We start from the raw sequence: 12,472 nt of genomic DNA on the forward strand, positions 1-12,472 counted from the left end.
CTGAGGATATAGGGCAGTGGTAGAGCACTCCTGGGTTCAATCCCCATACCATAAAGGTCGAAATAGAGATAAAAGAAAGACTTGAATTCCCTGGGTTCCTACAGAGATGTGTCTTTGAAAGCAAGAGTCAAGATTGGATCTTCAGGTTCCCATTCCTATATTCTTTCAACTAAATTCCATTACACTCTCCATCTCTTTCAAACGTGGGCATTGGTTGCTTGAACTCTTCCTCTTACATTTCCTCTCTCACTTTCTTCTCGTTCTTCTCACCCTCCTCCTTTTCTCTTCACTTTTCTCTCCTTCTCCTTTATGTCTTTTTCCTCTTTCTTCCTGGTCTCTCTCCTTCTTACTCTTCTTTTACTTTCATATGATGAAAATCTCCATTAAATATTGAGTACATTTTAAATTTCTTGGATAATTTGAAATTTTCCAGGTAACTGAAAAGCAGAGGAGTATTTGGTTCTTAAATCCATTTTGTCTCCGCTTTTCTCTGAGATTTTATGAAAGCAAAAGACATCCCAGCCAGGAAGAGTGACTGTTGGTACATTGCACAGGGCTGTGCAGAGGCTCATGTGGTTTATTTAAAACACCACAGATCTCTTTTAGGTGGTATATACCAGTGCCTCCTGACTTTCTCATACCTACCACCTATCTGAGAATCTTGTTAAAATGAAAATATTTTAATTCAGCAGGAGTGAGGTAGGGTCTAAAGATCTCTACCCCTAAAAACCTTTAGGTGATGCCCAAATCCATAGGCTATACCTCTATTTGTTTTTGGATTGACCTCTCTAATAAACCTAATATCTTCATGTAGTTTTGCTCTCCTAAAGAAATATGAAGAAAAATCACACTTAAGTTAAGAAAAAGCAAAGGTTATAAATAAAAAGTAAAAGAAACAAAACAACCTACTCTACTCCATTTACAAAAAAACATATAAAGATGAGAATTTTCAAAGTAATTACTTAAAATGGTAAATCTGTTATGTTGCAGGGTTAGACTTTAAGAGTTCTAAGCCATGTGCTCTGAATGATACTACAAAGTTGGGGAGTATCTCTTTCTTCCCTGCCCCCACTCTTCTCTCTTTCTCTCTCACACATATAGGCACATGCAGGCACGTGCATGCACACACACACACACACAAACACACTAAAACATCACACCTCACACAGATAAATACAAGTAGACATATGCGAAAAGATAGAAGCTGCATCAGAAGCATTGATAAATCTCTACAATGATAAGAATACAAAAAGGTGCTATTCTTAAACTCTGATTTTTCTTAATATTTTTTGTTATTGTTGTTGTATGCTTTGATCATTGAAATTGAGTCTGGATTTATGGAAATTTGGCTTTGGCATTTATTTGGTTAATTTTTTTGCATAAGTGCTTTAACATTACAGAGCATAAGATTCTGGTTTTGTAAATAATTGAGTTTCACTTATTGAAAGAGAAAATTTAGAATCTGTTTCCTCTGTATCTCCAGAATGTTCATCTTGAACTCATGGACTAAGCACATGAGAACACATAAGAAAACAGTATGATCCTCATCGTGGTTTAAGTCCTAGGTGTCGTCCTCGCCTTCCTCCTTCCCTTCTGTTCTTTTTGACATCAATCTTGTGGGCAGATGGGATCTGAGTCCCCTCAATGTGTCTGCTCTTCCTATGGAGCCAGGAAGTCATGTCTTATAAAGGAAATAAATAGTCCAGAAGAATAAGAGTATCTGGCTTCAAGTCTATAGAACCATACACGTTCTCCCCACAACCATTTAGTCTACAGACTGGGATGGGAAAACATCACCACAAACTTTAAAAGGGAAAACTTTGATGTTTTCAGGTCTTTATTTGTCAGGATTAATAAAAAACAATAACAGGTTTTATCAGTTTGAATTTCATATATGAAGAACATATGATTGTGGATATTGATAAGGTTTATCTTAGAAATACCTCGAGGAGTTGTGTTGCATGATCACTTAATTGTATAAAATTGCACCAAGAAAAAATGAGCCTTTCTCATATTAGAGCCCATAAGAATGTTGCTCTTATCTTCCCAATCAAGTACGGCCCTTAGCAACAACCAATTTATATTAACCACTTACTCTGGCCAAGGCATTTTGCATAAAAACATATTGCATTAGTTTATGTAACACTCTCTGGCAGCTCTGTATGGTTTATTCTAGTGTGATTAACATTTTGAGACTAGGAACCTCAGAATTAGAGAAAATACGAAAGAATTAATGAATGGTAAAGTAAGAAAACAAATTTAAGCTGGTGGACTATAAATATGGTGTATATAACCTTGGATAGTCTGTCTCAGTGGGACTTAATCATATATTCCACATTAGAATACATACATAAATACATATTTGAGACTTTTTAAATTCAGTTGATGCATTAATTTGGCTCAACCTAACTTTCTGTTTATGCTGCATACAGATGTTTTGCCAGAATGATTTTTATTACCACTTGAAAGTCAAGAAACTCAATCCAGGTGGAGTCAATGGTTTTCAAAAAGACGGCAATCATTTTCTTCCCACCCCTTTGCCAGGTGATTATGCGCAATTTCCATCAAGAGGTGGAGTCTATTTGCATTCCCTTTGAATCTGAGCTTGCATCAGGAACTTCCTGTGGGTCATGGATATAGAAGAATTAAGGCTGTACCAATTCTGAGCCTAAACATCAAGGGATCGCCTATGCTTTCCTTCTCTCTTGTCTTCTGCCACTGCCCTGTGGACAGTCTGGGCTTCTCTGTCCAGCTTGCAGAATAAGAAAGAACTATGTGGCCCAGTTTCCTCTGAGGCACCAACCAACAGCCAGTCACTGTCAAATGTGTACGAACCTTAGACCAGAGCTCTCTTGCCAAACTGATAGCTCACTACAAGCACAGCAGCAAATCCATCTGAGATCCGGCAGTCTGACCCAGATGGCAGGAACCACCCAAGTAATCCACAGACTTACCACTGAGCAATAGTAAATGAAGATTGGCTGTTAAAGGCCTTTAATTTTCTTACAGTGGCTTATTATGCAATAATAGATATTTCACAAAAAAAGCAAATAGCAACAACACAGATTTTATTCCACGTGGTCTACTTCATTTTTGCATCATTCATTCATGCACTAGTCATTAGATAAACGCCTACTCTGAGTCTTTATCTGAGTAGGCCAGTAAAATGTAACTATCTGGGGCTCTAAATATAGCCTATTATAGCAGGGCCTCTGTTTACTTTAGAATCAGCTACAGAGAACAGGAAACTATGGTAGTACTGTCTTTAAAAAAAATCTCCTTTACCATTACAAAAATTACAAAAGCACTTTCTAAATTTATGAGGTCTTGCTGCTCTGAGCAAAACCTGCTCACCAATTCAGTACCTGAGTTTCTTTATTCTTTTTTTTTGTCCAGTTGTAATTTGGTTCATTTCCCCACCTCCTTTACACATTTCCTAGTGTCTATTTCTGTCTTTTCTTAGATCAATGCAGTTAACTTTCTTTCTTTCTTTTTTTTTTAACTTCTCTTTCACTTGACCTAGTTCATTTTTGTCCCAGTTCTTAATTTGGAATCTCCCTATTACCACTATTCAGATACCTCAGTTTACCCTGAGACAAAGTTCTAAGATGATGAATGAAACCCACCCTTCACCAACTGCCAGAAGACTGTCCTTGTACCATCTTTGAAGCATAAACACTATCAGTGACAATGAGAAGAAACTCGGCAGATATGAAAGTGCTATAAATACCCAGGTCCACTCATAAATCAATAGCAATAATAAGTTGCATTCAAGTGCCGTTTAATTCCTACTGATCATCCATAAAACTACAAAAAGTTCATCCTCAGCACCTTCTCTATGGTTACCCACTCAGCACCTCTGTGCAGGTGTCTGCACTATTAGCCATTGTTCTATGTGCGTCTTTCTGATGGTCTTCTTTGGGTTGATTTCCTGCATTTTGGAAGCATTTTACTATGAAATATCATATTGGAGATGGTTTAGAGGAGTTGTTGCTTTTCCTCCCACAACTAGAAAACTTTTACTTCAAAAACTTGCAGTGATTTTTAGATCCAGGGCGTCATCCTGTTTTCTGGTATAATTTACTCTCCCACTCACCAGGCAGCTCGTGGGTCGCTCTGGTTGCATTTGAGCAGGAAGCAGCTCGCCCACCGGACACTGTCCTGCTTTCTTCCTTGCCACTCCCACTCCAACGTCCCTTTTCTCCCCAACGCCGTCTTCTTAGGCTCATAATTAGACTCTGCAACAGCCAAGCCACTTCCACAAAGTGATGAGCTACTAAAAATACAGCCCTGCAGGAATACGTTCAACTTTCTATTTCTGTTATTTTTTTAACACCAATTTCAGATGAACAAAGCAGTGAAACAAAGGGAGAAAGAAAGTGCTGTGATTGCGGAGATGGAACATCGACATATACTTTGTTCATTTTAATTACACAAAGTCATCATTTAGCAGAAGCCCAAGGATACTGCAAAGAAAAAGCTGTCACAGACCTTCCTTCTTTTGATTTTCCCATTTAATGCCTCTTCTAATAACCCTGAACATAAATACCTTCATTGTAACCCTGAAAACCCCTACATGTCTGTAAAACCCATGAAGGGGACACTGCTGCTTTTAAGGTGTGGGGAAGGCTGGGCATAATTGGACTGTTCTGCTAATGAGACCTACTTCCATCACTCTGCTGACTTTCTCATGGCATTTAAGATGAGCCTCTTAAAACTGGGTTATGGAAGCGCGGGTGGGGCTGGAGGAGGGGCGTGTGAAGGACTCTGTCCTGCATGCCAAGTCCTCAGTCTCAAGTAGATACACAACCTCAGAACATCTCAGCAAGGTGGGTGGGTGGGGGGAACAAAGTCTCACTTGTGTAAAAATCTAAAATCTGGACTTTTCTATGTCTCACCCACACACTTGATATTTAGCAACTACTATTTTAAAATCCGTCTGATGAAAATACATCAATGACTCCACTTCTTGATGATGCCAGGTACTGTTTATTTACCGCATATTACATATCAGGTGTGCTGATGAAAAAAAATATATAATGTTGAATGTCTTATTTAATCTGCATAATTTAATTCTGGGGAAGTACTATTTCCCTCGATTTTATACATAAAATACTGAGTGTTATTTTGGTTCAATAATAAAGTAAATGTCATACAAGGAGTACCTGGATGAACCAGGATTTGAACCCAAGATGCCATAGTTGAAAGCCTGAGCCTTTGGACATGTGATACCCATCAAAAGAAACTGTACATATAATGTCATAATCAAGCTCTCAAAATCCTAAGTCATGCATTAATTCAATTAATGAATATTTATCTAATTCTTAATGTGATCAATGCCCCATGTTAGGCAGCAAGAATACTTAACAGATCAATTAGTTACAATCTCATCCTTTGAGCTACTGACCAGTCTGGAGATGGAGAAATGTATTTGCACAGATATCAGATGTATTATGAAATGTGTTCATTATTATTAGGTTGATGATGCTCAAAAGACATGACAAGGATAAAGAGATAGAAGTGACTCTGGCCAGGAAGCGTCAAGGACGGCTTGAGGGTGGCAGACCAGGGTACCACACACTGTCTCATTCAGCTTATCACTCTGTTTCTACCAATCCCCATGGTGGTTGGTGCATAGCTGATGTTCAATAAACATTAGTGAATGAACAAAGGGTTAAATGAGGGGCTGAATGTGTAGCTGATAATGAATGAGTGCAGGAATAAAATTTTCTAATATAAAACTTAAATAAATCTAGATATTTTTCCAGTGGACAAGAGAGAAATGAAGCCTCCAAAATCAAGGAAGTGAAGAAAATCATGGTTAGTTTGGAAATAAGAAGTAATCAAAGACTCTAAATGCTCTGCCAGGAAAATTGAATTACTAAATTGTAGAAAATTAAGTGGAAGCCACTAAATATTTTTAACAGGTGGAGAGAAACTATCAAATAGACATTTTAGAATGACCACTATGTCTAATAGAGAATGGAATAAAGGAAGTGTTAAGAAATGGTAGTAAAGGGACAAATCTATATTTATAAAATGTTAGTTTAATTTTTTTTATGGAATTGAACAGATAGGAAACTAATTTTGGTGGATGTGTGTTCTATTATTACAACATAGTCTTTCCCCGCCCCCCAATGCTGAAATGTGTTTAGTTTAGTTCATGTAGAGTGATAAGAGCAGTTTGCAATACAGATCAGAATTTTCTTAAGCACATTTGTGATGATGGCCTTGTCAATTAGCTTTCTTTTTTTTTCGTTATCTCTAAAATGCATATATAGATTTCAACATAGCACAATCATAAGCATTAAAGTGCACCAGTAATTGTGATTTGATAAATCACAAATAGTAAGTGCAAAGGAAATTTTTGTTACTGAGAATGTTGATATCTGAAATTACCCATTTTCTTGTCTAAGAATTCCCCAATCATTCATCTTCCCCTCAATTTGCCCCATGCCTAACTTCCCTCCTGCCATTTCCCCATACAAAGTAGCAAAGATACAGGAAGTCTCTAGAGCATTTCTTTCAAGTTGGATAAATGCCAAATTAAGAACCCAATTTAAAATCTTGCACAAATATATATTGTAAAATTATGTAATTACACACATACACACACACATACACATTTTGACAAAGAATAAGATAACAGGAAGAATTCATGGCTATAAATTCTTTTTTCTGATTTGTTTTTCACCAGATTTTATATATCTCTGATAATTTCTCCACCTGGAATGAATGAAAGAATTTATTTCTGTTCTACTTTCTGGCACAGACTACTGAATTCTATTGTGCACCCGCCACAAATTGATTAGGTTATACCAAACCACTACAATTCATTTATGTAGGCCTTATTTATTTATTTTTTACCTCTCAGTCCCTGGTGACACATAAAACTACATCAGCCCTCCTGGTTCTCACTGGTACTTGCTCTCTCCCAGACTCTTGCTCAATCACAAGAATGATTGTATCTGTACCTAGGTCCATAAAACGGATATTTGATTTGATTTAGGTGGAGGCTCATGAGCTAATTTTGTTATATAATCATAGCAGTACTTTCTACAATGAGGTTTGCAATTTTTGTGGTTTGAATCACTAATGCAATCCAATTTGTCAGTGAGCAGAGGCTCTGACTTACCTCTGCAGGTCATTTTTGGTAAGAAAGAAGGTAATGTTCACTTTAGGCAGGGATAGGTTCAGGGACATATCAATGAACTTGCTCTACACACAGTGCTAAGAACTTAGAGAAAAAGATGAAAAAGATATGGCCTTTATTGTGCAAGAGCTCTTTACTCCAAAAGGAAGACAGATGGTTGCAATGGAAGACAAATTTACAATAATAACAATGGTAATGAGATCTCACACAGAAGAAGTCCATTCATCCATCCATCCATTCATTGCTCTGCCAAATATTTCAAGAGTGGCAATTAAGTCACTTTTAATGTCAACAGGAACTCCATGCTTATATTTTTTTTTTCTTTTGAGCCCTGTGACCACCATACAAAGAAGCCTAGGCTACTCCGCTGGGTGATAAAAGCCATGTGGCTCATTCAACCTTTTCATTCCAGATAATAGCCAGCCAACTCCAGAAGCAGGACTTCTAGCTAAAAGGATGCTACTGTGATCCAGCCAGGACAGAAAAGTCATCCAATTTCTAACCTGTACAACCATGAGGCTAACAATTGGGTATTGTTCCATTCTACTAAATTTTGGGGTATACTGTTGCCCTCCCAATCTATATATTTAGCATCACCTTCCAGAGAGAAGAAATACTACATAAAATAACATTGATACTGGAATCATCAAAAGAACTAAAAAGATCTAGGAAAGACTCAATGTTTTCATTACTGTTTTTCTAGCTACAACTTATAGAAACTTTATTCAATCTACTTTGATCCAAGAAAGGAATTTATTGGTTCTCATAGATGGGAACTGAAGGAATAGATTGAGCTTCATGAATAGTTGGTTTTAGGTGTTGAAATGATGTTGTCCCTTCAATGTTAATTGAATTGGAAAAGTGATTTTATTCACCCTAGTTGTCGGGGAGGTAGGACCAAATTCACTGTAATAGTTAAGAACAATTTCCAAAATTTTAAAAAAAAGATACTTTATTACTGCAAAATGTTTAAAAGAAGAATTTTTGAGAATTAAAAACATTGGTCTTTCTGTTATAGAATGCGCATTTCCAGAGAAGTTGTATAATAAGTTAAATATAGCCAAAGTCTTTTTTATCAGGTCACTTAATAAATAAGTGGGATAAGGGTTGACTTCAGAAATGCTTTGATTCAGAGTTGCATGATGTCACTGGGGCTTTGGCAACAATCTCTATAGGACTTGGGAGATTTTCCTTCTCTTTTGTTCTCATTTTGCCTTCTCTTATGAGAGCAAGCCTAGACATAAAATCCCTTAGCCTCATAACTGCCTACTACAGAGTCCAGGGAAAGAGTCTGTCTTGTTTTCCAGTTTTGCAAGCAAGTCATTAAAATTCACTCTGCAATGACAGGAATGTCACATACCCCACTGGAAAACAAAACACGGTGACACTGATGCACAGGGAACCACAAATGAAAATTGGAACTACTAGGAAAGGCAGAAATAAAAGCTGTTAAGATATCTAAAGTGGTTAGTTATTTCAACCACAGTCAGAATTAATGGGGAAATAAAACATTGCAGAAAATAACAGAGATGAAGCTCAGAATAGAATTGAAGGATCTTAAAGTCCATGCTTAGAAGTGTCTGGGTCATTCTATACTTGCATCAATTATTTTTGGTACAGCAGTAGACTTGAGTATGGATTATAGTTTGTCCTTTGTCAGCATTAAATCACTTATCCCCCCCCATGAATTTATCCTCAATTCAGCATATGTATGGTGGGCATCTTCTGTAGTCAACAGCCTAACCATTACTGATGATACACAGGTGAACCTTGGCCCAACCCCAAGGAACTCACAATCAAGTAGGGAGATAAGTACTTGGGAAAATATTTGCACTACATCAACAAAAGTGTGAAGGTAAAGCTTGTTCTATTTAGTAGGTTTTCATATTCCTGAAAAGATGAAAGTCAACAGAATTTGTAACAAAAATCCCATGGTGAATTCACCCAGAAGATACCAATAGGAGTCATAAATGACATTTATGGTTTATTAGCATCACAATTCACCTCTTGGCTTGATCTGCATTGTTTTATTGAATTTTCAGAACACTTTGTGAGTTTGACATTATTATCAATGTAACTGGTAGGAAAACTGAATTGCAAAGAAGTAAAGCAACATATCCAAGAATACTGAGTCAGAAATAAGAAATCAACTTGATTTTGAGTGAACCTAAATCCTGTGTTGTCTTTTTTTTTTTTGCTGCTTTATACGATGCATTATGTTGAGACCTTGCATTTTCTTAGATGTTACAAGAGTACATATTCACCTTGATCTTTAAAAATGTGAGTATTTTAAATATACATACTGTTGATTTTAAGCAATTATAACAATTGATCAATCATATGCATTTTTTTGTTCGTTTTTATTTTCCCAGAGTCTTTTTAGTCTTCTTTTCTTTTCTTACCATCTCCTTTGACTGTGAGCTTCTGCTGGGATAATATAAAGAATATTTTCTCATTCTCTATTCTAATACATCCTTGTTCTACACTGGATCAACTTGATCAAGTGAAAGCCAGTATTTTTTTTCCCTTCTTTGATTGCCAAAAAGAAGAGAGAAACAGAAAAATTTCAAGACAGGGTTGTGTAGGGGAAGATGACTTTATTGAACAAATGATAAGTTGATCCCTATTACAGTAGGCACACACACCCAGAAGATTAAATTCTGTTTCTGAAAGTCCACTAGTTATTTCCACTTGTCAGTGTTCATTCTCCTCCCGTGTTTCTTTCTTTCCCCTGGTCCCATTTCTCACTGACCTCCTATCTTCTCTATTTTCTATCTTTTCTTTCATTCCACAATTTCTGTTCAGTTGAGTTTAGTTTTTCCTTTGTTTCCTGAACTCCTATAAACCTGAATCTCCAGGATGGCATCAACTGCCTCAAGAAGCTTTCCAAGGCACTTTCCAAAACAAATACAGTGTCTTCTTTAGAGGATTTCTGAAGCCTTTGCAAAATATTGCTTCACCTCACTGATCATCTTCCCGAGATGTAGAATAAGTAGCATGGCACCTGACATCTGGGTGCCAGATACCCAGTGATACTATGACAGATTTTAAGACTAGAATCCAGATAGCCAGTGGAGTGGGGCATGTCCTTTGAGCTATGTAATGATTTGTCTTAGAAATACCTCAATAGATCAAAATAGTCTATCTGATGTTATTGTGTATTAACCTCTGGGGAGTGATCTCTGGGGGTAAACAGAAGGGAAATAGGCACACTTGATGTCTAATTATGTCTGTAACTCTAGCACATAATACAGACTGGATGCATTTTGGGTCATGCAATAACTTTTGTATCAGACCAAACTGAGCTTAATCAAGTGAGAAAAGAGCTAAAAAATTAGACTGGAAGTTAGTTGTAGTTTCTGGTTTGTTTTCAGTCTTACATTTTTCATCCAGTCTTTAATGTTCTCCTTCCAAGTTTACTGAAAACTGCTTAAAAAACAAACAAACAAACAAAACCTTCTAGCTTATCTGTGCTATGTAAAGGCAAGCAAAATAAAGGATTATGTCATCCCAGAGAACATAATAATGGTGATGGTGGTACTAGAATTAGAGTGCTAGTATCACACGAAGCCCACCCCTCTTCAATTCAGCCCTTGAATCTTTCTAGTGCTACAGTGATAGCCTCTGTGCATAGACTAACATGGGAGACTAGTTCTCTTCAAGATGTTTGCACATGCTACTATACAGATCAAGATGGTTATCATTTAAAATAATAGAAATGTGCAAGTGTTGGTGAAGATGTTGAGAAATTAGAGCCTTTGTGCATTCCTGATAGGAATGTATAATCATGTGGGACACAGGATGAGTCACTCAAAGACTTAAAGTAGTATTGCCACATGATGCAGCAACTTCACTTGAAAGTATGCTGTACTCTGAAAGTTTATGTTCCTTACCCCGGATTCATGAGTTGAAACCTAACCCCTCACATGAAGGTATTTAGATATTTAAAAGTAGGTCCTTAAGGGAGGCGATTAAGTCGTGAAGTCAGAGATCTCCTGAATAGCTCTCACGAGAGCCAGAGAGATCCCTTGTGCCTTCCACTGTATGGGTACACAGTGAATTGACAGCTTCCTGGGAACCAGGGTGTGTGTATGTGTAGGGGGGATTGCCCTTGAGGCCTTGAGTCTGCTGTTCCTGTGACACTACACCTTTTGTTGTTTCAGCCATCCAGACTGTAGTGCTTTGTCATGGCAGCCATAACAATCTAATACACACTGAAAAAGCCTCTGCCACCATTCTAAGTTCAACCAAGGCCATGTTTTGGAGCAGAAGAAATGAACAATCAGGGATCACTTTTTCAAGTCAACCCACAATGGCCTCACACCTTGTGGGTAAGGAGGAGAAAGAACCTTAGATCCTTACAGTACTTTTGTTACAGAAGCCTGAATGATAAGATGAGACACATACTCAAAAGAATTGAACTAGAAGCCCGATGCATGCCTGTAATCTTAGTGGCTTGGGAAGCTAAAGCTGAGGATTGCAACTCGGTGAGGTCCTGAGCAACTTAGGAAGATCTTGTCTCAAAAAAAAAAAAAATGGGGCGGGGGAGGGGGTGCTGGGGATGTGGCTCAGTGACAAAGTGCCCCTGGGTTCAATCTCTAGTAAAAAAATAAAAATTGAAATAGAACATTCAATAGATACCTGGATACCCATCCATGTTCCTAGCAGCAATATTTATAATAGTATTCAACCTTTAAAAAGAATGAAATTATAACAAATGATTAAACATGAATAAACCTTGAAAATGTTACACTAATTGAGGTGCAATAAACACAAAAGGGCAAACATACTTTCCAGTTATATGAGGTACCTAGAGTTGTATCAGAATCTTAAAGAAAATAGAAAATTAGTTACCAAGGGGCTGGAGACAGGGAAGAAGAGGACTTTATCATTTAGTGGGTATAGTGTTTAATTTGAAATAAGCAAGAAGTCTTTGAGATGGATATTAATGATGGTGACAGAATAATGTCAACATACATTGCCACTTAATTGTACACTCAAAAATAGTAAAATGGTAAATTTTTATAATATCTATATTTTACAACAACAAAAGGCAAGACAATAATAGTAAATGTGGTAATGCTATTTGATTTGGATAAGTATTGCATTCAGCACCTTATAAATGGGATACCAAACAAATACTATGATTTTGCAAAGTGGTTGTATTAGCCATGCTCCCATCAAGAGACAGAGATCAAATAGTATCTTAAAAAGAGAGTAATATGAAATGGTGAAACATATTATGTAGGATTGAAAAGGGGAAACACAAATTTTATTATTATTATTTTTAAAATTAGACATAACCTTCCTAGGACAGGA

Source organism: Urocitellus parryii, chromosome 4, assembly GCF_045843805.1.
Source record: "Urocitellus parryii isolate mUroPar1 chromosome 4, mUroPar1.hap1, whole genome shotgun sequence".
Lineage (NCBI taxonomy): Eukaryota > Metazoa > Chordata > Mammalia > Rodentia > Sciuridae > Urocitellus > Urocitellus parryii.